We start from the raw sequence: 13921 nt of genomic DNA, 5'->3' as shown, positions 1-13921 counted from the left end.
ACTTTTGTGAATAATCAGACCATCACTACCAACAAGATTAGTGATTGACAGCATAATGTGATATATTGAAAATGTATTTGGACGGACAGATGAACAGTCATAACTAATCTTTAAAGCTCCTGAAATAAAAGAAATGTTGAACATCAGCCATGCTCATATGACCTTTTATGCCAGGTGAGCTGAAAGGTGATAATACAACATTTTCTAACAAATTCAATATGGGACACACATATGATTGTCAAAGTACCATCAAGTGGGGACACACATATGATAGAGTCCTACTAAATGAGGACATGTTTAGTGGAAATTTGGAGAAATCTTGAATCTTTATTTTTATTTTCTTATAATAGTTTTTTTAGTAATTCTGATCGGAGGAGTAGTAGATTACCACAGACTTCAAGTTGAGTCGCAAGCTTGCATGACATTAATGCCAGATGAGCTGTTTAGTGGAAATTTTCAGAAATCATGATTCTTCATTTATATTTGTTGACCATTTGTTTTTTTCTGGTTATTTGAGGAAAGAAAAGTTAAGGTAGCATAATGATATCTTTTCCACCAATGACTGGATAATTTGACACTTTTGTGAATCATCACACCATCACTACCAACAAGATTAGTGATTATCAGCATAATGTGATATATTGAAAATGTTTTTGGACGGACAAATGAACAGACATAACTAATCTTTAAAGCTCCTGAAATAAAAGAAATGTTGAACATCAGCCAAGCTCATATGACCTTTTATGCCAGGTGAGCTGAAATGTGATAACACAACATTTTCTAAAAAAATTCAATATGGGACACACATATGATTGTCCAAGTACCATCAAGTGGGGACACACATATGATAGAGTCCAACTAAATGAGGACATGTTTAGTGGAAATTTGGAGAAATTTTGAATCTTTATTTTTATTTTCTTATACTAGTTTTTTGGTACTTCTGAATCGGAGAAGTAATGGATTACCACAGACACCAAGTTGAGTCAAAATCTTTCATGACATTAATGCCAGATGAACTGTTTAGTGGAAATTTTGAGAAATCTTGATTCTTCATTTATATTTGTTTCAAATTTGTTTTTTTCTGGTTATTTGAGGAAAGAAAAGTTAAGGTAGCATAATGATATCTTTTCCACCAATGACTGGATAATTTGACACTTTTGTGAATAATCAGACCATCACTACCAACAAGATTAGTGATTGACAGCATAATGTGATATATTGAAAATGTATTTGGACGGACAGCTGAACAGTCATAACTAATCTTTAAAGCTCCTGAAATAAAAGAAATGTTGAACATCAGCCAAACTCATATGACCTTTAATGCCAGGTGAGCTGAAAGGTGATAATATAACATGTTTTAACAAATTCAATATTGGACACACATATGATTGTCCAAGTACCATCAAGTGGGGACACAGATATGATAGAGTCCTACTAAATGAGGACATGTTTAGTGGAAATTTGGAGAAATCTTGAATCTTTATTTTTATTTTCTTATATAGTTTTTTTAGTAATTCTGATCGGAGGAGTAGTAGATTACCACAGACACCAAGTTGAGTCGCAAGCTTGCATGACATTAATGCCAGATGAGCTGTTTAGTGGAAATTTTGAGAAATCATGATTCTTCATTTATATTTGTTGACAATTTGTTTTTTTCTGGTTATTTGAGGAAAGAAAAGTTAAGGTAGCATAATGATATCTTTTCCACCAATGACTGGATACTTTGACACTTTTGTGAACCATGACACCATCACTACCAACAAGATTAGTGATTATCAGCATAATGTGATATATTGAAAATGTTTTTGGACGGACAAATGAACAGACATAACTAATCTTTAAAGCTCCTGAAATAAAAGAAATGTTGAACATCAGCCAAGCTCATATGACCTTTTATGCCAGGTGAGCTGAAATGTGATAACACAACATTTTCTAAAAAAATTCAATATGGGACACACATATGATTGTCCAAGTACCATCAAGTGGGGACACACATGATAGAGTCCTACTAAATGAGGACATGTTTAGTGGAAATTTGGAGAAATTTTGAATCTTTATTTTTATTTTCTTATACTAGTTTTTTGGTAATTCTGAATCGGAGAAGTAATGGATTACCACAGACACCAAGTTGAGTCAAAATCTTTCATGACATTAATGCCAGATGAGCTGTTTAGTGGAAATTTTGAGAAATCTTGATTCTTCATTTATATTTGTTTCAAATTTGTTTTTTTCTGGTTATTTGAGGAAAGAAAAGTTAAGGTAGCATAATGATATCTTTTCCACCAATGACTGGATAATTTGACACTTTTGTGAATAATCAGACCATCACTACCAACAAGATTAGTGATTGACAGCATAATGTGATATTTTGAAAATGTATTTGGACGGACAGCTGAACAGTCATAACTAATCTTTAAAGCTCCTGAAATAAAAGAAATGTTGAACATCAGCCAAACTCATATGACCTTTAATGCCAGGTGAGCTGAAAGGTGATAATATAACATGTTCTAACAAATTCAATATTGGACACACATATGATTGTCCAAGTACCATCAAGTGGGGACACACATATGATAGAGTCCTACTTAAAGAGGACATGTTTAGTGGAAATTTGGAGAAATCTTGAATCTTTATTTTTATTTTCTTATAATAGTTTTTTTAGTAATTCTGATCGGAGAAGTAGTGGATTACCACAGACACCAAGTTGAGTAACAAGCTTTCATGCAGTAATGCCAGATGAGCTGTTTAGTGGAAATTTTGAGAAATCATGATTCTTCATTTATATTTGTTGACAATTTGTTTTTTCTGGTTATTTGAGGAAAGAAAAGTTAAGGTAGCATAATGATATCTTTTCCACCAATGACTTGATAATTTGACACTTTTGTGAATCACCACACCATCACTACCAACAAGATTAGTGATTATCAGCATAATGTGATATATTGAAAATGTATTTGGACGGACAGATGAACACACATAACTAATCTTCAAAGCTCCTGAAATAAAAGAAATGTTGAACATCAGCCAAGCTCATATGACCTTTTATGCCAAGTGAGCTGAAAGGTGATAATACAACATTTTCTAACAAATTCAATATTGGACACACATATGATTGTCCAAGTACCATCAAGTGGGGACACACATATGATAGAGTCCTACTAAATGAGGACATGTTTAGTGGAAATTTGGAGAAATCTTGAATCTTTATTTTTATTTTCTTATAATAGTTTTTTGGTAATTCTGAATCGGAGAAGTAATGGATTACCACAGACACCAAGTTGAGTCACAAGCTTGCATGACATTAATGCCAGATGAGCTGTTTAGTGGAAATTTTGAGAAATCATGATTCTTCATTTATATTTGTTGACAATTTGTTTTTTTCTGGTTATTTGAGGAAAGAAAAGTTAAGGTAGCATAATGATATCTTTTCCACCAATGACTGGATAATTTGACACTTTTGTGAACCATGACACCATCACTACCAACAAGATTAGTGATTATCAGCATAATGTGATATATTGAAAATGTTTTTGGACGGACAAATGAACAGACATAACTAATCTTTAAAGCTCCTGAAATAAAAGAAATGTTGAACATCAGCCAAGCTCATATGACCTTTTATGCCAGGTGAGCTGAAATGTGATAACACAACATTTTCTAAAAAAATTCAATATGGGACACACATATGATTGTCCAAGTACCATCAAGTGGGGACACACATGATAGAGTCCTACTAAATGAGGACATGTTTAGTGGAAATTTGGAGAAATTTTGAATCTTTATTTTTATTTTCTTATACTAGTTTTTTGGTAATTCTGAATCGGAGAAGTAATGGATTACCACAGACACCAAGTTGAGTCAAAATCTTTCATGACATTAATGCCAGATGAGCTGTTTAGTGGAAATTTTGAGAAATCTTGATTCTTCATTTATATTTGTTTCAAATTTGTTTTTTTCTGGTTATTTGAGGAAAGAAAAGTTAAGGTAGCATAATGATATCTTTTCCACCAATGACTGGATAATTTGACACTTTTGTGAATAATCAGACCATCACTACCAACAAGATTAGTGATTGACAGCATAATGTGATATTTTGAAAATGTATTTGGACGGACAGCTGAACAGTCATAACTAATCTTTAAAGCTCCTGAAATAAAAGAAATGTTGAACATCAGCCAAACTCATATGACCTTTAATGCCAGGTGAGCTGAAAGGTGATAATATAACATGTTCTAACAAATTCAATATTGGACACACATATGATTGTCCAAGTACCATCAAGTGGGGACACACATATGATAGAGTCCTACTTAAAGAGGACATGTTTAGTGGAAATTTGGAGAAATCTTGAATCTTTATTTTTATTTTCTTATAATAGTTTTTTTAGTAATTCTGATCGGAGAAGTAGTGGATTACCACAGACACCAAGTTGAGTCACAAGTTTGCATGACATTAATGCCAGATGAGCTGTTTAGGGGAATTTTTGAGAAATCATGATTCTTCATTTATATTTGTTGACAATTTGTTTTTTTTCTGGTTATTTGAGGAAAGAAAAGTTAAGGTAGCATAATGATATCTTTTCCACCAATGACTGGATAATTTGATACTTTTGTGAATCATCACACAATCACTACCAACAAGATTAGTGATTGACAGCATAATGTGATATATTGAAAATGTATTTGGACGGACAGATGAACAGTCATAACTAATCTTTAAAGCTCCTGAAATAAAAGAAATGTTGAACATCAGCCAAGCTCATATGACCTTTTATGCCAGGTGAGCTGAAAGGTGATAATACAACATTTTCTAACAAATTCAATATTGGACACACATATGATTGTCCAAGTACCATCAAGTGGGAACACACATATGATAGAGTCCTACTAAATGAGGACATGTTTAGTGGAAATTTGGAGAAACCTTGAATCTTTATTTTTATTTTCTTGTAATAGTTTTTTGGTAATTCTGAATCGGAGAAGTAGTGGATTACCATAGACACCAAGTTGAGTCACAAGCTTTCATGCAGTAATGCCAGATGAGCTGTTTAGTGGAAATTTTGAGAAATCATGATTCTTCATTTATATTTGTTGACAATTTGTTTTTTCTGGTTATTTGAGGAAAGAAAAGTTAAGGTAGCATAATGATATCTTTTCCACCAATGACTTGATAATTTGACACTTTTGTGAATCACCACACCATCACTACCAACAAGATTAGTGATTATCAGCATAATGTGATATATTGAAAATGTATTTGGACGGACAGATGAACACACATAACTAATCTTCAAAGCTCCTGAAATAAAAGAAATGTTGAACATCAGCCAAGCTCATATGACCTTTTATGCCAAGTGAGCTGAAAGGTGATAATACAACATTTTCTAACAAATTCAATATTGGACACACATATGATTGTCCAAGTACCATCAAGTGGGGACACACATATGATAGAGTCCTACTAAATGAGGACATGTTTAGTGGAAATTTGGAGAAATCTTGAATCTTTATTTTTATTTTCTTATAATAGTTTTTTGGTAATTCTGAATCGGAGAAGTAATGGATTACCACAGACACCAAGTTGAGTCACAAGCTTGCATGACATTAATGCCAGATGAGCTGTTTAGTGGAAATTTTGAGAAATCATGATTCTTCATTTATATTTGTTGACAATTTGTTTTTTTCTGGTTATTTGAGGAAAGTAAAGTTAAGGTAGCATAATGATATCTTTTCCACCAATGACTGGATAATTTGACACTTTTGTGAATCATCACACCATCACTACCAACAAGACTAGTGATTATCAGCATAATGTGATATATTGAAAATGTATTTGGACGGACAAATGAACAGACATAACTAATCTTTAAAGCTCCTGAAATAAAAGAAATGTTGAACATCAGCCAAGCTCATATGACCTTTTATGCCAGGTGAGCTGAAATGTGATAACACAACATTTTCTTAAAAAATAAATATGGGACACACATATGATTGTCCAAGTACCATCAAGTGGGGACACACATGATAGAGTCGTACTAAATGAGGACATGTTTAGTGGAAATTTGGAGAAATTTTGAGTCTTTATGTTTATTTTCTTATACTAGTTTTTTGGTAATTCTGAATCGGAGAAGTAATGGATTACCACAGACACCAAGTTGAGTCACAAGCTTACATGACCTTTAATGCCAGGTGATCTGTTTAGGGGAAGTTTTGAGAAATCATAATTCTTCATTTATATTTGTTGACAATTTGTTTTTTTTCCCTGGTTATTTGAGACAAGAAAAGTTAAGGTATAATGCTGATATCTTTTTCTCCAATGACTGGAGAATTTGAGTTTTGTGAATCATCAGACCATCACTACCAACAAGATCTGTGATTGACAGCATAAAGTGATATATTGAAAATGTACTGGGACATGCCAATAAATCTTTAAAGCCCCTGAAATGAAATTATTTAAATGTTGAACATCAGCACAAGCTCATTGACCTGTTATGCTGTAAAGGTGATAACTTAACATTTTGTAACAAACTCAATAAGGGACATGTGCACACATATGATTGACAAAGTACCATCAAGTGGGGACACACATGATAGAGTCCTACTAAATGAGAACATTTTTAGTGGAAATGTGGAGAAATTGTTAATCTTTATCTATATTTGTTGATAATATTCTTTGGAAATTCTGAATAAGAGAAGTAATGGCATGCTCATGTGCATGGTATGATGATGAAATCTTTGTCACCCATGACTGGAGAATTTGAGACCTTTATCAATCATCAGTATACCATTAATTACCAACAGAAATTGTGATTGATGTCATAAAGTTATATTGAAAGTACAGATGTACAGACATTAGCAAAATGATTAATAAAACTTGAAGCCCCTTATCCTAAAAGTTGGGATCATAAAATTAATGTTGAACATCAGATATTTTTATCAATGAAGAACTCCCAGTTGTCTAGAATTCTTACCTGGCAACTTCATAAACATGATGAAAAGGCATTTCAATTTAAGGAAAAAAAATAACTCTATACATGTACATGTATCTGAGAAAAATCACCAGAGTGGAACTGAACAATACTACATATGTAACTCATTATAGCTATCTCTCATACCTAAACCAGCCCATTATTTGAATATATATATAGAAAGAAATTCTGAAAATGTCTTATTTTCATAACATTATGTTAAAAATCCATAGTTTTAACAAAAACAGCAGAATAGAATGAAACATAATTACTTGATCTGTTAAACGTCTCATAGTAGACTGATATATAACAAATATCAGCTGAATATCTGAAGGCATTTTAAAAGAAGTCCGTATAACTGTTAATTTCAGGAAATTTTCAAATTCCAAAGCCAATATAATTTCATCATAATTAGCAGAGCAGAGCAGAGCAAAGCAAAAAGTAAAATCGGTCTGTTACTAATCATTAACCTTTTGCTGTTCAATGGACCCTTATGGTAATGCAACCAGAGTATAAATCTAAATAACCAAAACACAAATTTCACAATATACAATGTAAAAAATTTCAAAATATACAATGTACCAGGGTTTGGTTGTTTAAGACTTTGAAATAAAGGATAAAGAAAGCAAGCAAGCCCTCCCCATGGCCATGATGGCAAGTTGACATTTTGATATAGGAACAACAGAGTCAGCGCAGGGCCACTAAGCTCAACTGCCCACTTTGCACCAGCCAATATAAATGAATGCCTAGGGTGGGAATCGAACCCACGTACACCAACTCTGTTGTCCTATACATTTACATGACCACAAAATGGCTTCAAGAGCAAAACAATAAACCAACAAATATTTTTTTTAAAACATAAAATTGATGTTTTAAGCTTAATGGCATGTATATCAGTCAGGGTACCTTCTTGTACAAGTATTTTTTATTTACTTGAAAAAGTAAATATTATATACTTATATAAGTTACATAAACAAGTGTATTCTATTGACTTGTATAGGTAAACAAAAATAGGCTTAGTTATGTTCCTTAGATTTTAATGTTTTTTAACTTACAAATGTATACAAGTAAAAATGTCATCCTACCTTTTCTTGAACTCTGAGGACTTTTTTGTGCCTTTATAGACTTTTTTAATTGTCTGTCCTTTGCAGATGACTAAAAATATATAAAAAAGAAGATGTGGTATGATTACCAATGAAACAACTATCCACAAAAGACCAAAATGACACAGACATTAACAACTAGTATACATGTAGGTCACCATACGGCCTTCAACAATGAGCAAAGTCCATACCGCATAGTCAGTTATAAAAGGCCCCGATAAGACAATGTAAAACAATTCAAACAAGAAAACTAACGGCCTTATCTACATGTATGTTAAAAAAATGAATGAAAAACAAATATGTAACACATAAACAAACGACAACCACTGAATTACAGCTGGCTCCTGACTTGGGACAGGCACATACATAAATAATGTGGCAGGTTTAAACATGTTAGTGGGATCCCAACCCTCCCCCTAACCTAATGATGTCAATTTTCACTGAACTAGTACACACTTTTATTTAGGGGCCAGCTGAGGACCACCTCCGGGTGCCAGATTTTCTCCCTGCGTTAAAGACCCTTTGGTGGCCTTCGGCTGTTGAGGGAGCACTCTTTGGTCGGGTTGTTGTCTCTTTGATCTATTCCCCATTTCCATTCGCAATTTTATTGAAATAAGGCGTAATTATGTAGGTCAAGGATCTATAATGTTCTAGTAACCAGTCTTCATGCGTAACCACAAGTCCTTCGGCATAGGATTATAACAAAAAATCATCTTCTGGCTTGTGAACTCAAATGTTAAGGATGAAGGCTGAGTAACTACAAAATGTATTATCATGATTATTAAGCTTGTTGTTCGGTGTGAACCAAGGCTCCGTGTTGAAGGCCGTACCTTGACCTATAATGGTTTACTTTTTTAAATTGTTATGTGGAAGGAGAGTTGTCTCATTGGCACTCATACCACATCTTCCTATATCTATTAAATCAATTTCAGAAAATTACAGTTAAACAGTTTTATAAATTTGGCTTCGAATGTCTAAGTTTAATTTTGAACACATGCTTCATCATGTTCATTGTATTTTCACATTTCTTGATCGTTGTGAGAAAAATGTTTCTCCTTACTAGTGAAAAATCTGTTCGCGGCAAATCATTGGTCGAAATTTAATTGTGACGTTAACTTTTCTTGGTTTGTTCTGAATTTTCTTATTGTGACTTCATGAAACTAGAGGCTCTCAAGAGCCCGTGTCGCTCACCTTGGTTTATGTGCATATTAAACAAAGGAAACAGATGGATTCATCAAAAAATTGTGTTTTGGTGATGGTGATGTGTTTGAAGATCAAACTTTACTGATCATTCTTGTTACTTACAATTTTCTTTATCTGTAATGAACTTGGCCCTTTAGTTACAGAGGAAAACACTTCGTAAAAACTTTACCAAATTAATGAAAATTGTTAAAAAATGACTATAAAGGGCAATAACTCCTTAAGGGGTCAACTGACCATTTTGGTAATGGTGACTTATTTGTAGATCTTAATTAGCTGAACATTATTGCTGTTTACAATTTGTCTCTATCTATAATAGTATTCAAGATAATAACCAAAAACGGCTTAATTTCTTTAAAAATTACAAATCGGGGGCAGCAACCCAACAACCAGTCGTCCAATTCATCCGAAAATTTCAGGGCAGATAGATATTTACTAGATAAACAAGTTAACCCCTTGTAAGATTTGCTTTAAATGCTTTGGTTTCAGAGTTATAAGCCAAAATCTACATTTTACCCCTATGTTCTATTTTTAGCCATGGCGGCTATCTTGGTTGGTTGGCCGGGTCACCGCACACAATTTTTAAACTAGATACCCTAATAATGATTTTGGCTAAGTTTCGTTAAATGTGGTCCAGCAGTTTCAGAGAAGATTTTTGTAATAGATAACAAAAATTTATGATAAATTTGTACAAAATGACTATTAAGGGCAATAACTCCTTAAGGGGTCAACTGACCATTTTGATCATGTTGACTTATTTGTAGATCTTACGTTATACTTTGCTGAACATAATTGCTGTTTACAGTTTATCTCTGTCTATAATAATTTTCAAGATAATAACCGAAAACGGATAAATTTCCTTAAAATTACCAATTTAGGGGCAGCAACCCAACAACCCATTGTCTGATTCATCTGAAATTTTCCGGGCAGATAGATCTTGACCTAAATAACAATTTAACCCCGTCAAATTTGCTCTAAATGCTTTGATTTCAGAGTTATAAGCCAAAATATACATTTTACCCCTATGTTCTATTTTTAGCCATGCCGGCCATCTTGATTATTTTGACAGGTGACCGGACACAATTTTTAAACTAGATACTCCAATGATGATTGTGGCTAAGTTTGGTTATATTTGGCCCAGTAGTTTCAGAGGAGAAGATTTTTGTAAAAGTTAACGACGACGACGCCGGACGACGCCGGACGCCAAGTGATGGGAAAAGCTCACTTGGCCCTTTGGGCCAGGTGAGCTAAAAAGGCGACCGTGCATGATGACATCAAATAAAAAGTACACAACTTTCTTCAAATCTTTGAAAAGAAAGGATAAAAATCATTAGAGAAACAGATTCCACCACTATAACTAGTGTATTACGATACTTCTCCACTCTCAACTGTTAAACTTGAATTATTTAAAAAGCTTGGCAAGCCTCGTGCTTTAAATATTAAAATTTAACTGTCTCGAGTGGAGAAATATCATAACACCTGTTGTAGTTGTAGAATCTATATTTCTACCATTCACATTTAAATCTTTTGACAATTCAATTCTCATTCACAATATTCACTTAAATACTCATGATCATAAACATTTAATGGGTATCTACATGTACATTTATACATGTAGCTACTAATTCTCATTAATCTCTAATGGGTACTTACTAGTTCTCATTAAACCCTAATCATTAAATGGATACGTACTATATATAGTTCGTTCTCATTAATCATGTTAATCCATAATCATGATAATGGTTACCAACTAATTCTCATTAATCCCTAATCATGCTAATCATGCTAATGGATACCTACTATCCTAAATATAAACTCTTATTCCATATTGATAAAATTTTAGTAAGTTTTTCTATATGAATGGGATTTTGAATAAATAAGCATATTCACCTTGCAAAACGTCAGGTGCTTTTACGTGCATAATTTTGTTAAAAAAACATTCTATGTACAATTGGTTTTGGTAAATACTTGCCAATACATGTATACATTTCTCCCAGAAAATGAAATAAAACAATTACTGTTTTTTGTGTCGGTAAATATGTGGTTTAATTGACTTTTGAAAAACTGATAACCATAAAAAAAAAGCAATTTTACATGACATACAATGTGCCTGTCAAGCCAGTTTAACCTCATTTCCCTTTAAGCAGTTACCATGGTTACATGTACCAACTTAACTTCTTTCATTTTTTTGTCGATTTTTATCAAACATGTCAACAGAAACCATATTTCTTAGCATGCTTAGTTTATTACAAGATTTTCAGTTCCTCCGCAGATGGGTCGGTCAATTTAATTTAATTATCATCGTTATAAGTAAATTTTTATTCTGTACGGAGATTGTAAGTACTGGTAAATATCATCTACATCATATAGACCACCACACCCAGTGCATTGCCTTTGATTTTATAAAGGGAACTACAGGGTGCTTAGCCATGTTAGTGGGCCAACAAGCCAATATTCTGAGTACTTTTAATATTTTTTTAAAATTTATATCCAGGGACTCCTATACATTTTTAGATGAAAATTTAATGTTGGAGCAACATTCACCATGAAAAAACTTGTATTTACGCTGTTGCATGATCGAAAATATTTCATTCCCTCATTTCCATGTAAGGAATGCTGAACAGGCTGATACACATTGCTTATTATACATGTTATATTTCATTATAGAATAACAACTAGTTTCCTTAATTGTCATTTTATCAATTTATCAAGTTGCAGTTAATATTCATGTTTTGTGAGTGATGATGTATTTATTTTAAAACTTGAAGAGTGATCAAATATTACATGTATCAATAATTGCTGTACTAATATGCTTTTTGGTATATATAAAAAATGATGTTCAGTTTAACGTCTTATTTTGTACTCTTTTAAAAAAGGGAGATGCTGACTGCGCAAGTCAATCATATGTTCCACTTGTAACACTTTTTTCTCTGTCATTCTGTTAAAATACTGGATTTAACCTTTATCTTTTTTATTTAAATTTTCGTTAGCATTTGCAGACATTACCTAATAATCATGATAATGCAATCAATTGTTAAAGTGATTAGTAATTTTTAGCCGGATATATCCCTTAGGGCTTTAAATTTGTAATCAGGAAAACCCTTTGGATTGTAATACAAAAAGCTTAAGGGTTAATTGATTATAGGTTGCTAACCAAAAAAATGGGGGTCGCTAGAGAAACAAAAACATTTTTTCTATAAATGTACAACGGCAGTTTTTTTTACATTGTTTGAGGATGGCGGAAGATAATTTAATGATGGCGGTGATCTTTGGACGGTGGCAGATGATAATTTAACAATGGTGGTGCCCCATCTTAAAACAGGTCATGGAGATCCCCTATATTTATACAAATATAAGATGTGGTTTGAGTGCCAATGAGACAACTCTCCAAGTCACAATTTGTTAAAGAAAAACCATGGTAGGTCAAAGTCTTCAACGTGGGTCTCATTGGGGTCGAAGCGTGACACGGGATTGCTGATTTTTTGTAAGCGTGACACGTGAAAGTCGAATTATTGTGCCGTTTAAACGGGAAATGGAGTCTAGCGGGACCCGGGGAAATGACAAACAAGAGTGCACACGCTGAAATGTCTCGCCTTCTATACTAATCATTGATATTTTGTTGATAGTCCTAAGTATAAAGTTAAGCTTTATAACAACTGTCACATAAACTTAACATTAACCAAGATAACTAAACAAAGACCAATGAACCTTGAAAATAAGGTCAAGGTCAGATGAACCATGCCAGACAGACATGTACAGCTCGCAATGCTTCTATACAACATATATAGTTGACCTGTTACTTATAGTTTAAGAAAAATAGACCAAAACACAAAAACTTAACACAGTGCAATGAACCGTGAAAATGAGGTCACGGTCAAATAAAACCTGCACGACTGACATAAAGATCATAAAATATTTCCATACACCAAATATAGTTGACCTCCCCATAGAAAATATCACTGGTATTCCAGTGGAAACCAGTGGTATACCATTGGAATCCAGTGGTATACCACTGGACAACACTGGAATGACTTATTCCAGTGGTATTCCAGTGGAGTTACCATTGAAATTCCAGTGGAAAGATGCATTCCACTGGAATTTTGAATAAATTATACCAGTGGAAAAAAAATCAGTGGAATACCAGTGGGAAAAAAAATCAGTGGAAGTACATGTACATCTATACAGAGGGACAAGGGTAAAACGTATTGCCCCCTCCGCTATGGCAGAGGCAAAATTAAAAAAAAATCATACAGATTTGATTAGTTCCCTTTCACAGCATGCAGGTAGAGCCTCATATTACTTCAATACATGTGATACATGATGTGTTTACAAATGTAGTGTAAGCTTAAGTAATTATAAGCAAAAGTATGTCCATAAAAAATATTTCCTTTTCATTGAACAACAGAAATTAGCTCAGCACCTTTTTCTTTTTTTTTTTCATACTACACCAGAAGAGTGTTACATTTTGAGAGTCATACAAAATTTGGGACTAACTTTGAAGTTTTGTAACTTACTTTGAGCTGGAGATGTTTCTCATGTTTCGTTTTTACAATCATGACAATGGTAAACTTAATTTCTTTCTTCTAAAGATGTAATTTCTGATTGTCTCTCCAAGTTCAAACATGTGCCTTTCTTAACCATCATACGGCAC

The sequence above is a fragment of the Mytilus galloprovincialis genome, chromosome 1 (genome assembly GCF_965363235.1).
Source record: "Mytilus galloprovincialis chromosome 1, xbMytGall1.hap1.1, whole genome shotgun sequence".
NCBI lineage: Eukaryota > Metazoa > Mollusca > Bivalvia > Mytilida > Mytilidae > Mytilus > Mytilus galloprovincialis.
This window is presented reverse-complemented; position numbering follows the sequence as displayed.